General features: G+C 38.7%; 1 protein-coding gene across 19 annotated transcripts in view; it reads right to left on the reverse strand.

Moving 5' to 3' along the window:
• MPDZ (multiple PDZ domain crumbs cell polarity complex component) overlaps positions 1-6238 on the reverse strand; it is a 98991-nt gene extending 92753 nt beyond the window's left edge. For 11 of the 19 annotated variants that reach the window (XM_039355238.1, XM_039355246.1, XM_039355242.1 and 8 more), the window contains exon 1: positions 5195-5472. The gene's annotated coding sequence lies outside the window, so the exon portion shown is untranslated. Of the gene's footprint in view, positions 1-1239; positions 4433-4609; positions 4976-5194; positions 5474-5523 lie in introns of those variants that run through there. The other 8 variants (XM_039355233.1, XM_039355236.1, XM_039355226.1 and 5 more) reach the window with 6 other exon arrangements.
• Positions 6239-15673: the final 9435 nt, after the last annotated feature.

Here is a 15673-nt window from a genome sequence, read left to right on the forward strand (position 1 = left end):
TTCCAAGATTCCAGGATCTTTGAATCTTTGTCCTGGAGAGGAAAAAGTGTCAGATAGAGGGGGAGGGGAATTTCATACATGTCATTGAGTCTACACCATCATCAGGTACTGGAGACTATCGATAGAGTCATAAGATGGAGTATCTGATTTGAAAAGCAAAAACAAACAGCTGGATAGCCTCCTTTCGGTGCATCTAATAACATTTATATGCTTTAAGTTAAGCGCTGGTTGAATGATGCTCTTATTTCTACAAATTATGTGTCTGTATCCTTGGGAAGCCCAGATGATTTCAGATGTCTCTCCCCATTTAATCAACAGAATAGAATGAGGTGGTCACCTAGTTATGTATATTTCTCTGGATCGAAGTGGGCTATTGCAATCACTATCATCTTTGTGAATTCACTGGGAACTGAATACAAGTCAAATGGAAGGACCATGAACAGATGGTGAACAGCAAGTATTCCACAGTGTGCTCCTGGTGTTTGAATAACTGACTTGAAATCAGTAGTCAGAATTCTTGTGTAACCTGTGAGGCTAGATCATTTTGGGGAGAGGAGCACTTTATCCCTTTATGATGGATTTTGGAGTTTCCATCCAAACTTGTTCTATCTGATGTCACTCACTTCAGATCCAGAATGTTATACCATTCCTTGCTCTTCTTAGGAACAATGAAGAATATCGGATATCAGCCCAAGAATGTCTCATCTTTGGGGATTTATTCAATCACTTGTATACTCAAAAGATGATTTAAGCCTCCGGGATGTTTTGTTGCCTTGTGAGTGAATGGAGAGTGTAACAGAGCAATATTGATATAGGCTTGTGGATTTTATGATATGGCATTATGAGTCTGTGTTTAGGAAACATGCATCATTATGCCAGTTCATAGATGGGTGAATTCCATTAGCCTGTTACATACACAAGACTGTAATGATTACTGTTGTTGTCTGTATATTTGATCTACTTTTAGTGGAAGGCATTCTTCCCCAAATCAAAGCTGAGGCTGATGTGATATGTTTTGGAAACTTTGCCTCTTCTAGAGTGAGATGAGTGTTTTGAGTCAGGGTTTAGCTACAACTGAGGAAATGAAAGAGTTAGCTTGATAATCTACTGACCTTGCTGTAATGTTTTAGATTAAGGGTAGGTCTTCCTTTTTCTCCTATCCTCACTTAGATCTTACAGACTTTCTTACAAAATTGTGAGAAGTGTTTTTTTTAAAAGCCTAATAAGTTAGAGGATTACCTATTAGTCTTTCTTCTTGTCTATGGACCTTTCACCTTCCCCCTTATCTCTCTTGTCCTGAAGGAAGGTGTCCAGTCAGGTGTGATAAGGGGTGGCAACTGGGTTCTTCTCTATTTGATTGCTTGCCTCTTCCCTCTCTGATGTCAGCCTGAACCTCAATCTCCAAAGTGAGAGTCTGGAGGAAAAAGGGAGAAGGTGTGGGACAGTTTCCTTCTTCCTACACTTTGATAAAGTTGTAGAGTTCCCGAATGCTGTTTTCCAGGTGTTGTTCTCGTTTTGTCCTCTTCACTTCTGAGGAGTGGGAAGCTAGGGGGCTTTTGAGGAAGAATAACTTGGTGGAGCCAACTGAAGAGACAGAAGAGTGCTTATCCTTCAGCCAAGTATAGTGGATTGGATCAGGCGCAACTTCATCTTCTCTATTGCCTGGGCTTTATCTAACCATGGAAGAATGGCAATGCTCCCTAGCACTTCTGAACATCATGCCACTTGTGGCTGGCAACTTAACAACCCGACATCAAGGGTGTCCTTGATGGAGCTATAGGCATGTATACACTCCAGTGAAAACCAGATCAGAACTGGGAAAAGAAACAATGTCAATAACTTTTCTAGCCCTGCTTTTGGTGTGAGTCTGCAGCAGATATACACTGTTGAATGTCCTGGGTCTGATTTGGGATTAACTCAGTGCTATTTTAGGACAATAAATGCATGTACTGATTTGACTGTGCTAAAAAGAAAATAGCAACAAAAGGAACTTAGCAAAATGCAATATATCATACTAATGAGAAAATGTAATGGTGAGCATTAATGTCATTTCAAAATTGGATTAATTTTAAGACAATATTTACGTTAGAAAAAGGTACCATCACTGTAAATTTATTTTGGTGCTCTTAATGTTATTCTATAACAGTGGTTCTCAACCTTTGGGTCGGGACCCCATTTGGGGTCAAATGACCATTTCACGGGGGTCACAAACCATGCTGTCCGCCATTTTTTTCCCTTTTCTCTAGCTGTCCTACTCCCTCTTATTGGTGGCCACACCCACTTGGGGGTCACCACAACATGGGGAACTGTATTATGGGATCACGGCATTAGAAAGGTTGAGAATCACTGTTCTATAACTTTCCAAATACAACCGTTCTCCATCTGAAAACACAGTTACGATACATGTTCACTAGCCTTTTTGTAGCAAGCCATTTTAAGCCGTCTTTGTAAAGGTCTATATTTTTGTCACCATGCTTGTATCACTCACATTTTTAATTTTTATACTACTAACATGCTAAAAACCACCAAGGCAATTTACAAATCTCCCCTACATATCCTCCTTTAAAAAGGGTGCAACTAGTCTGCAAAATACAAGAATTACTATTTACATACAACGGACAAAGAACAACATCTGGATACAATAGCTTTTGCAAATGCAGGGAAGCCTATAGAAAACCACCATGTAATCAAAGTGTCCCTATTTATATCAATATTGACAAACTGTCTGACGGAAAATACTTGCTTATAATTTAATTTACTTCTGAGTTAAACTTCTTTTTGTTTTTTGCCTGGACCTTTTATAACCCAAACTGTGAACTCACTGGAAGTATAAACAAGATGGCGAAAAAGCCTACGCAATAACACAAGATATGCAGTACAGCGAACCAGCATAAACAACAAGATCCCAATGAGCTAAATTCTGTAGCTTAATTTATTAGGTTACCCATCATCATGCTTGTGATTTCACTGCATAGTTTGGCATTTGCAAAAAGAACAGATATATACTAAAGTCCATTAATATGCTGACATTTATTTTAGTGAGTGCATTGAATTTGATTACTAAGTAATTCTTTAAATTGGGCTCTACTTTATATAAAAAATACAAGAGGGCTTTAAAGCCAAGTCATATTGAAAATCTACTTGTTATATGTAAATGTTAACAAAGTATGTATAAAAATGCATTTATACATGAGAAAATGGTCATATACTTAATCTGAAGCTTAAATCTATTTTATGAAAATATTTAAAGCTCTATATTTATTTAAAAAAATTCCCAAATTATTTGATATGCTCTATTTTTTTCTAAATCCATGTCTTAAAAACAAACAAGTGGCACCCTGTTTCTAAGAAATGCTTTAATGTTCTAATGATTTGCAGCGTACCATTAAAATATGCTTATTCCATAGTTTTCATCGATAATTATACATTGCATATCATCAAAATTCAACTACTGCATACAAACAAGTTTAACCTCTTCTTTCTATTCTTACTATAGACAGAAATATACACCGGCAACATTGAAATATAGCTTTGCCTAGACTACTTCTGTTTCTCTGTTGAGTTTAACAAATGTTTCTAAATCAATGCATCCAAGTCAATGGATTGTGAAACTATCCAAGAAATAGTTAAATGGTGGAGATTATTTTTAGCCCAGAGTTTGAAATTAAAAGGTCAAGGGCTTGCCTAGAAAATAAAGAAGGCATGATCAACATTATTTAACAATTCATTATGTCTTAATTCAGTGTAGTCTTACTACTTATATGAAGACCTCAATTTCCCCACCCTTTCAAGCAATTACTAATAATGTATAAATATTTTCCAGTAATGAGATCCCAGAATGTTTGCTATTTTGGATTAATATGGAGTGCAGATGCAGCAGATCTGCCTAATGTTCTTCACTCTACAATTGTATACATAAATTCCTATTCCAGTCTAATTACATCAGGAGTAATTATCAGTTTCTTGATTACCTACTCTCTGTTACTGCAGCAAAACCCAACTCTACCTATAGCTAATCGCTGGGAAAAAAAGACTGAGAAATGCATCTTATCTATTTCTAGCGATGATAAACTTAGGAGGGGGATACACAGACTCAAGTTTCTTTACTTAAAAAAAGCCTTTACTGTTCTGCTTTTCCTCCATTTTAATGCACTAAAGTTCGAAGATGCAGTTCTCGATTTATTCCATTTTTTCCAGTTATTTTACAGAAAAGAATCCAGGAAAAGCTCCCCGCCTAAGGGAGGATGCTGTTTTTAATCTGCATAATTGACTCCCAACTCACTGAAGTGCGCATGCAACCCAGAATAGATCTCCCCCTCCCTTTCTCAGTCATGCAACTTCTTTTTCATTTTGGGCTGTGTTAAAACAAAAGGCCGGCTAATTTACCCATATACACACATACATACACACCCAAACTAAAACACTACGAAGATTCTATGCCATACCAGGATTTCAGAAGGATAAAGTTGCAGGGTACTTTGTGGTTTGGGGGGGGAGGAGGGGGAAGGGTCCTATAAACAGCCAAGCTAGAGGGAAGAGCGTCCTATAACATTAATAAATTCCTTACGCCTTCACCCATCCACCCCTAATAAAATGAATCCAACTCAACCAGAGGAAATAGCGCTTTTGTTGACCTCCACTTTCTTCCCGAGATAGGCACCGAAGCAAAACCAAGTAGCATCCCCTCTGATCCTCCCGCACTTTAATGAGGACCCAGTTTACCCCTCCCCTTGCAAACACACACACACACACACACACACAACAAACACACACCCCTAGACCCAGTTGCTGGAACTTGGCCAGCCCAGCCCAGCCAGCTTCCCCTGAAGAAGCAACAGGCGGCCTAACCTTCCCTTGGCCGCGTCAGCCTAAAGCTACGCTAGCCTCCTTCAGACCCGCCTCCAGCGAGGCACGGTGAGGGGCTTCCCTCCCTAACGCTATGACGCCCCCTCCTCAGAAAAGAGCCTGTCTGCCTTCTCTTCCGCTGCCCCACCCCCCCGCAACTACCTTAAACCCAAGCGGAGCGGTCTATTTGCTAATATGCTGGAAGGGCTGAGAGGTTCCCCCCCTCCCCAGCCTTTCAGAGGGGAGAGGGAGTGGGCAAGGAGCCCGCGCGCCGCCTCGCTCCCCCTCCCTTGGAAATAAGAACCCCACAAGAGTAACAATAACATTCAGGGCTGGCAAAGCGCCTCACGAGCAGCAGCAGCAGCAGCAGCAGCAGCAGCGGCAGCCGGCGGGAACAAAAGCTAGCGCGCGGCGATGAGAAGGCTCGCCCCGGGCGGAGCTTCTACGCCGTTTCTGCATTCCGAGAAGCGGCGGCGGCGGCCCTCTCCCAGCCAGGCTGGCCCTCAACGGAGCTGGGGAGTCCTCAGGGCGTGTGGCCGGAGGCAGCAGGCATTGCTTCGCTTTGGGACGAAGGCTCGTATTGCTGCCGCCGCCTCCTCCTCCTCCTCTTTCCTCCCCCCCCCCCGCCTCCTTTTCTCTGAAGTAACGGCCCGGAGAGAAAAGCTGCAGGATACACACGCGCAGGCGACCGTGAAACTTAATCCTGCCCAGGCATCAGGAGGCTCGACGCCAAGGCCCCCTCCTCTTCCTCTCCTCCAGCGACTAGACGCTCGACGTCTGCCAGCCTAGCCGAGCTCTGGCGCGGCGATTGCAAAGAAAGCACCATGACAACCGCAGCAGCAGCAACAGGCGCAACAGGAGGGGGCCGTGAGGGGCTGTGCAAATTCCTCTATGAAAGGCGGCCCCGCTAAACTGCCCTAGTTTCTATTTTTTTATTATTATTATTTCATGGAAGAGAAAGGAGAGGAGAGGGCGGGACAAGGAGAGAGTTAGAAAAAACCAAAGGTTGGAGATCCTGCTCTCCGAGGAATAGCTAAAGTTTGGCATTGATGCTGCTTGGGCAGAGTACCTTTTAATCCTATCTCATAAAACCTGTAGTTTTGCACCTTCTCTTTAGTGGCTGCGAAGACAGAGCTCTTTTGATCAGGAAACTAATCAATGTGCAGCATGGTCTCCAAACCGCTTGCCACTTGGTGTGTGTGTGTGTGTGTGTGTGTGTTGCCAGGTGTAACCGATCTGTAGCGCCAGTTTTATAATAGAATAAAATTAGGCTGCGTTGTGCCGCCGCTTGCATCTGTTTAAAGGGTTTCTTTTTTTTTAGCTCACGCGTTGCATCATTTTAATCTGGTAGAAAATCAGATTTAATTTGATTAAAAGGTGAGGAATAAATCATTGGCTGCTGGGTATATTACTAACCGTGTACTGCTAGAAAAAGGAAGCCGATTAATAAACTGATTTCAATCACAAAAAGATGCTCCCCTTTCAAGATCTTGTAGCTCCAATACAGTAATGGCTTTTCCAGAGCTGCAAATGGGAATGCAGAGAGACAAGAATTACTTGGCATTAGGTATTTCCATGGTTTTCACCAAAAGGGCTGTCCAGTCATAAATATAAAAAATAATTTGCATTACAATGCATTTTTCTTGAGTAGAGTATTAATAAAATTCCCTACCAAAGAGTCATTTAAAATGCACACCATTGTAGCAACATTTCTGGGGATATAATCACCTTGAGTATAAATAGATATGAGCTATAAGGGAACCTTACACAACCTGTTTAAATCTGCAGATTGAACCCAATACTTCATAATAATTTTGCATCTCCAGTATGGTGGTCAGTTGATCTTGCCTCTTGTCTAAATTCTGAGACACAACATCTTTTTTTTTCTCATTCATCCACTTCGTTAAGATGTAGATTCTGAGAAATAAATTGACTTCCATCCCTGGATTAGTGAAATGGCAAAGAATCCCCTCAGCCTGTAATACAAAAACAAGAAGCAGCCCTACCATGCATCATTTATTCCAAGCTATTGTTCGGTGAACCAATATGCCTTTGCCTTTTGTAGCTATGGAACTTCGCCAAAGGCATCCCACTGGGTGGTATACAATGTAACTATGTTATATTGCAATGTAAATCTTCCAAAAAATGCTGATTTTTTTAAAAAAAATTTGATGTTCCAAAGTTTTCAGGTGGTTGTTTCTTTAAAAATGCTATCAGGTCAACACCAAACAACTGGTCCAAATCGTAGGCCTAGGCCAGGGGTAAGCAACCTTGGCTGGCTCAGGAATTCTGGGAATTGAAGTCCGCCAGTCATAAAAGAGCCAAGGTTGTCTACCCCTGGCCTAGGAACTATCAATGTGGCAGCCAGCTCTTATATTGGAAGCTAGTTTATGTATATTGTGTGGTTTCATTTATACTCCAGATGCCCTTGAAGGGATTGTGCATTACCAATGTATTCTCAGTAAAACCGAGACATTGCCAGTTTAGCAGACTTTATCCTCGATATTTATATATTGTCAGAGAGAGTCTTGACATGTTATTTGTAAATTTAAAAAGGCTGTTTCTATCACTGTATTAACTTCAGCCCAAACTTCATGCATTTAATCCATACTGGTGGCCATGATACATTTTGATTGACTATAACACACAGGAAACATTACTCCATATATGTTTCCTCAACTTATTCCCACATTGAGTTCTTAAAGACATTTTTAATCACAGAGACCTACTCATTCATATACCTGGATATGTGTGTGCAGATTAACATATATAAATACGTTAATATCTCTTTTTAATTCACAGGAAAAAATGCAGAGCAAGATTCTCAATGGCCCCTAATGACTGATTCACAAATATTAATGGTTTGTGTGCACAGATAGCATTAAGCTTGGTTAGAATGTAACCCCATTGTTTTTTCAGTGAACTCCTTCATAAAAAAGGTGAGAAGGTCTAAAACATAAAAAACATAAAAAAAAATATTGAGCATTCTATTAATTGAGTGAAACAAGTTTTCACCTTTGTCTTGTTTAAAAGTACTTGGATAAATATACTCTCTCCAATCTTTTGATCATCATGATTACTATTGACAATTGATCATCTTGTTCAGTTGTTCATCTTGATAATTGATCATCTTGATTACTGTTTTAAATAAAACCTGTACAATAGCCCCTGATTTATACCAGACCTTTTAGCTTGACCTGTTTATCTCTCTGAGGTTAGAACAGCTCTCCTTTTTTGACATGGATTTTTGGAGAATAAGATTAAGCAAATTAGCTACTGCACCCTTTGTTCAATGTAAAGGGTATGATATGAGAAAGCAAACCAAACTTGGGAATTGTAAAACCACAAATGGTAGTTATTTACAGTACAATAGCATTATAATTGCCCACCACAGCAATAGCTAAACAATTTGAAATAAAAATAAGTGGCTGGACAAAAATGGCATTGCTTGATAAAAAGAGGTGAAAGGAAATTCTTGCGCATGTAAAAAAATAACAAAATTAATATAATATGAACCACTGTGCTTTATTGATGTGCTTTGTTTGTGGGTAAATAAAACAATAACAAACACAACAACATATATAAAAACATATCATTATCACCATCATCATTTATATTTTGTTTTCTTTCCCTAAAGTAAGCCACTTAACTACTATTAAAGAAAAAGAAGAGTCTGCAGATGTTTAGGGTGGAAATATAAAGAAAGCAAGATAAAACAGTGGCTGGAGTGTCTGGAGATTCTCAGTCTTCCAGGTCATAATTGTCTCAAAGGGTTTTTTTCTCTTCAAAAGGCAACTGGGCCATTTTTTTTTTCCTTGAGGAAGAAGAAGAAAACATTTTGCTTCTTATCCAAGAAGTTTCAGCATGAAGTGACCTCATTCATGAAGCTTCTTGAATAAGAAGCAAAACTTCTTTTTCCCTTCCTCCTCAAGGAAAAAAACAGTCCAATTGCCTTTTAAAGAAAAAAGCATCTTTGAGACAATTATTGTTGAAGGGTTTTTTCCCCCTGAAACATTTTACTTGCATGGTAAATGTAAGGACACACTTGGAACTGTTTTAGTGATCCTTCTATAAACATCCCAATCCTGTTAAAAGCGAAACCATGTCTGTCACATCCAGGGCAGTCAAAGCTAGTATACACAAGATCCTGGCATCCATACCACATTTACTGCTTAAGAAATTGATATACTTCTGTTATAAACAGTTGTACTTTTGAAACCATTGAAATGTCCATAAACAGTAGCAATTACTTTAAATCCAAACCTTGGACCATTAATGTAGGTTTCGTATTTTAGACTTAAAATAATATACATGCTCTTTTGGGGGCTGTTCTTCCTTTTGCATTCTTTCTTATGGTCACCCTCCTTTACTCCATCCAATGACACTTCATTTGAGCTTCAGGAAGTTGATTCTTCTCATACAGTAAATAAATCTTGTCCTCTGTTTTTAGAAGTCGTAAGAGTTTCATTCTTTCAAACATTTTCACTGTTTCCTATGTTCTTTTTTATCTTAATACTCAAAACAGCAAAAAGAAAAGCAGGGAAGGATGAAAAGAATTTTAAAAATGTACATGTTGTATTTACTCGTACAGTAGAACAAAATCACACTTACTAGCATTTCTCATAAAGCCAGGGGTTTTATGAAGTTAAGTCCTTAGGTTGGCTAAGATTCATTTTCAATGACCTAATTCAGGGGTAGGCAACCTTGGCTCTTTTATGACTCGTGGACTTCAACTCCCAGAATTCCTGAGCCAGCACAGCTCAGCTTGGAATCCTCTCTCTTTCCCCTCAGCATGGCTGGCTCAGGAATTCTGGGAGTTGAAGTCCATAAGTCATAAAAGAGCCAAGGTTGCCTACCTCTGACATAATTTATACTTAAAACAGATACAATAATTTCCCATACCATTTTTTTATTTTTGTTTTCAGATGCTCCATATGTACTTTTGAAGGCTCTATTTTTAAAGGTTTTTTTTCAGGATAACATAAAAAATATGGCTTATTAGCAAATATGATTCATTAAAGCCCTATAAGCACATTTTGCTGTTTTTTTAATATTTGTATTTTGCAAATATTACATTTTCTTTGTAATGAAGAGGTTTTTAACCAGATACCCATTTATTATTAATAAATTGTCCTTGTTATGCTAGGCATGGTAATATCTAAAAACGTGAAATATTAGAGTACCAAATTCTTTGAACTGATGAAGGCATATACATTGTACAATGTTTGGATGGCAGAATCTATCTTTGCCCCCCCAAATAATTCCCAAGTTAAAGGACAGTATCTCTGCATTTATGTTTACCTTAAACTCCAATAATTCGGAGGAGCTACAATACTTCCAAGTCTATCACAAAAGCCTCATTGTTTTTTTTTTGCCAGACACAGATCTGAGATGTCCTCCTATTGGTCCTGAGTAAGTTTCCTATTCATATATTTAACCCCAAAGACGCCCCACATCTATGATCTAAAGAGCTGAGCAGAAAATGTATCAAATGCCATGCTTTTAAAGTCACAGGATGTCCACTGTTATTTTGAGTCTGAATTTGGATGAATGGTGTTTGTTTTTGTAAATGAATTACCAAGACCTGTTTTATTTGTAAAATCTTTAAGTCAAAACGGTGCTAATTGCCAAACAATTCTTTCTATGAATTCCTCTATAACTTTTCCAGATGCCACTGAAAAGAAAGATGGTGGGCTGAGGATTTTTATTTTGTCTCAAGTGTATTCTGCCCATCCGGTAGGAGAGTTTTATATTAGGAGTTCCAGGAGATTCCCACATTGAATATTTTGGGAGACTGTCTTGCCTCATCATGGTAATCAGCTCAACAGTTCCTTCTGCAATTCCACACTTGATACTTAATATAAGAAATGACTACTGTCTACTCTTTCTCTTTGGCTGGACATGCTCCCTTCTAGCTAAGTATCTAAAACCCTTCCAACATTACCTAAAGCAGGGGTGTCAAACTGATGGCCCACGGGCCAGATGCATCATGGCAAAACCACACCCACCCCATTGCCAGCAATGAAAAAAAAAGTCACAATACGTCTCAACACGTCATGTGATGTTGCAAGTTTGACATCCCTGACCTAAAACATTTCACTCTGGGATTATTAGTCCCAGGATTACTGAGACTGAGGATTACTGAGTAACTTTTCTATTCTCAATATCAGTCTCACTTTCCTCACATTTTCCCCTAAGCCCTGCACAGATATCTGCAGTCAGGACACCAGAGTTTCTAACTGATTGCACTTGGGGCATTAGTTTTTTTGATCCTTCTCCAGCCCCTCCTCTTCCGATAGATAGATAGATAGATAGATAGACAGACAGACAGACAGACAGACAGACAGACAGACAGACAGACAGACAGACAGACAGACACGAATTGGACATTGATGTAGAAGTCATGGATATCAATGCTTAATAACTCAAGTCTTGGTCTCTGGACCACCTAATTCTTAAATTATTTATTATGGAGTACATAATTTGGAAATCTAATTTGCCATTAGAAAAGATCCTAGTATATAATCAAACTTATGTTGGCTTCTTTTACCCTGGCAGATAAGCTATAGGATGCCCACATGGGGCACTTTTGTTGAAAACTGGAAGTAAATGCCAGTTTTTGGCAAAAAAGCCCCTCATAAATTGCAGTCACATGACTGTGGGATGCTAAAAACTGGCCATAAATGTAGGCAAGTTGATAAGCACTCAAAATGCAGTCATGTGATCATAGGGGGCAGCCATCAGAACTTCGGAACTGGTTCATAAGTACCTTTGGAGGGGGTCTATCATAACTTTGGTTGTTAAGTCAAGAACTATCTATACAGTGGAAATGGAGGGATTTGTTTCCTGATATTCAGAAGCCCCCTCTCCCCCAAGTGCATGTTTTATGTTCATAGAGACTCATTACTTTGCCTCTTGATCATGAATTCTGGGATTTCCCACCACCCCCCCTTTTTTTTAACTAACAGGTTCCACAAGCTAAAAAAGTTTGGAAGTTCCTACCTTCTATTATATTTTGTGTAAAAGTAGCTATTTTTTTTTTATTCGTGCCACCCAAGTAGCAAGGTATCTTCACGAGTCTGGGGGGAATTGTAGATAATCACAGGGTTATCCTTGAGGTTAAATAGGCCAGTTGATCAACACAATATCAAAGAACGTTCTTTTGAAATGAAACACTGACTTTTGAAATACTTTCCTCATATTGAACACTATCAGACATGGTTGATAGAGGTCATGGCTAGCCTGGTTCAGCCAGAGAAAATAAAGTTCACATCTCTTCAGACTGTGTTCATATTCTGTGAAAACACCATTAGTAAGTCAGTGTTTGTAATTTTATTTACAAAAGTAGATATTTTAATTTAATGGCCGCCTTTCCAATTCCTACATAGAATATTGTATGACTCAGAAGCGAAAAAAATTAGCTGTTCTGATAATATCCTGTTTACTACTGAGGAAAGTTGGAATTCAGAGCATTGCTTTTTGGGAAGAATCCCATTTTTGGATTATTGTGCTGGCAAGTACAGCACATTAGTTTCACTTACTAGATCAGCTCGTTTGGCATGTGGATTGCATAGATTTGCATTTTTGAGAGATTTTTTTTTAAAACAGCTTTTCCAGCTATACATAATTCCATAATTCTTAATTTTGTACTAGTGGTTAAATGTGTATGGAGTAAAAAGGAAAGTAACCCTTAAAGTAGAGCAAAATAAAAATGTATTTAAAGACATATTAATGACTTATAACTGCAAAACAAAATATCTAGAAACTGCAGAAAAATGACAAGTGCTTTATTCACCAACACAATTGTTTAAAACTACAGGCCTTGCCCTTGGCTGAGTGGTACATCCAAATAAATGACAAAGCTCATTAACATTATCATAGATCATTCAGACACAAAATACCTAAAAGGAATATCTGCCTCGGCCAGATTAGGGCTACTTTAAAAAAACAGTTCAGCTTTTTCCCAAGGTGACCAGAGATTTGTCATGCTCCAGTGGCAAACAGCCAAATTCAAAAATGATTTTGCTCAAAGAGCCTCCAGTCGGATCCAGGTGGAACTCTGCAACCATGTTCGTAAGAGAGCTGCTGTTTTAGAAAGAATTTGAAAGTCAACTTGTTTAACGAGTCTTCCTAATTACCATACTGTAGTTAAGCAAGGACTACCTGTAAATTATTCCGCAAGGCTGAGTAAATTCCTGGTGGAATTTACTGGTGGAAGATGAAGCAAAGAAGGAGCAAGATCATAATGTTGTACTTTCTGTACCCCTGCAACCTGAAAGTATCCCGCTCTTTATAAATATAATACAGGACACCCTCATGGACACCATGCAGATTCCGTTATTTCTATACGTGGGGTGGGACATCATCTTGTTTTCATATCCAGCAGCAAAATACTTGGATTTTTATCTGTCTTATAACCCACAAAGCATAAAACAATATAGCAAAAAAAGGGGGGAGGTATGGTGATCTTCTAAGCTGTATGAGCTAGAATCAGCACTTCATATTTTAATCTGCCATGAGATACATCAAGTGGGCCAAGTATTGATACATAATTCTTTTTATTATTGTTGTATACAACTTGTTTTAGAATATTTTCATTAAGCTTCTCTCTTCAAACAAGCAAGATATACTGTAAATATTGCTATTTTATCAGCACTCCAAATAAATCAACAAAACTTACTTAGCCTTGCAGAACAATTTACAGGTAGCCTTTGCTTACCTGTAGTAACTGAGATTGGCAACTCCATTGCTGAGTAACATGGTCGTAAAGCGTGAGCTCACATGACTGCACTAACTTACAATGACGGTTGTGGCAGACAGTTGTGTCATTAGGTGAATCCCATGCAGTTGCACATCCTATGGTCCCATGATCACTATTTGCGACCTTCTGCTGGTTTCCCCAATGACTTTGCTTGTTGGAAACCAGCAGTGAAATTTGCAAAGGATGATCACATGACTGCAAGATGCTGCAACTATCATAATTGCAAATTGGTTGCCAAGCACCTGAATCATGCTCACACGACTGTAGGGATGATGCAGCTATAGCCACAACCATGAAGACTGGTCAAAAATCTCATTCAATACTGTGGTGGTCGCTGAACAAAAATGACCTGTATCCCTGAATTTCATAGTGGCTGAAGAAGAGAGATAAACTACTCTTATCCATCCAAATTAAACCTTTATGATAGTAATTGACCCAATCCACAATAAAAAAGATAACAAAGCAAAACAAAGAAACCTATTGGCAAGATCTAGATAACAGCCAGGGCAAGAATAACTAACAGCTAACCAGACACTTGAAGACCAAGGTAGTGTGTTCAAGAAAACGTAGTGAAAAATTGGGCCATTCTAGAGCAATGGCAATCCACCTATCTGTTAATTAAAAGGAAGCATAAAATATATCCCATCTATCTTGTCTGTTATTTGAAAATCACTGTATGGCATTAGTATATCACTAAAATTTATTTCCTGTTTATTATATATAAAAGTATAGAGCAAGAACAGGAGGAAATAATAAAAAGATAGTGTCATTTAAAGCTTAAATTAAGCAAATGCAGTAAGTGATAATAATTTTGCTTGCTTTATAGTTTCCCATGGTGTAGACATAAATCAAGACCCCAACTGGGATCAATTCTTAGAAAAAGATTGCTTGGAGGCAATAATGTCCAGCACCTGGACAATCCAATACAACAAGTAAATTCAAGTCTGGGAATCAACCTTCCATAAGTGGAGGGGATATTGTATGTTTCCCTTACGCATTTACTTGCATGAAATTATGAAGGTTAACTACCATGGTTGAGATAATCAGGTCAATGTTCAGCATTTTTACAGATTCTTTGTGCAGCTAGTGGTTCAACAGAAGGAAATTAGTTTTGGAGTTGAATCCCCATCAAAGATAATTTGTGAATGGGCTTTGAAGTACAGTAGTATAGCAAAAAAAATAGAAGTATTTCTCAGCCTGCTACCAGTGGCTACCAGTGGCTTTCTTTATTAGATCACAATTGTTCTTTTTTTTTAAAAAAATGAGTTCATTTTTATACAGTGGCTTTCCTACCACTTATTTCCTTCTGTATTCTCTATATTGCTCTGTGGAAAGAATCCAGAGAAAGAAATATTTTGGGGAATATTAGAAAGGCAGAATATATTTCCCCAAAGGAATAATGGAGAAGATCTTTTAAAAAAAAAGACAGAAACTAGCCCCAGCAACTAGTCCCAGCCCCTCTCCCCCAGGAAGAAATTAGCAGAAACCAGCTTTTAGAAATGCAGATGTAATTATCAATTCAGCTAGAAACTGAAGAGATTAGGAAGACAAAGATACCTAAAATCTACATACTCCCACCCAAATTCTAAGGACAGGAAACATAATAGGCTTAACCCACCAACACCAAAAGGACACACTCAGACTCAGGTCAAAGTACATGACACAGGAAATACAAAACCTCAAACAGGAACAGGAAACAACCTAAAGAGCCCCAGAAGATATAAAAATCCACCACTCCCAACTACATGTTGTCAGCTTTCCCAGGGCCATCTTTCTGTCTGACTCTGCTCTTCAATAAACTGCAACTTTCTAAAGCAGTCTCCATTTTGTTTATTCCCAGCTTGGACTGGACCCTGATGAAGATTTTTCTTTCAACAGCTCCACTCCAAATAATAACTAGTTTCTGCTATTGCAGTCCTTAATATTCCTTGTTAACAAAATCAGTCTGTTTGCATCAATAGCACTGCAGCAACAACCTAAAAGTACATGGTCATCAAAGGTCTCCAGATGATCTTATTTCTGCTTATGTTGGCCTCATCTCAGTGCAGCTGGTCTGTTTACCTGGTT

The sequence above is a fragment of the Crotalus tigris genome, unplaced genomic scaffold (assembly GCF_016545835.1).
Source record: "Crotalus tigris isolate CLP2741 ecotype Arizona unplaced genomic scaffold, ASM1654583v1 scf7180000018649.364394, whole genome shotgun sequence".
Taxonomy (NCBI): domain Eukaryota; kingdom Metazoa; phylum Chordata; class Lepidosauria; order Squamata; family Viperidae; genus Crotalus; species Crotalus tigris.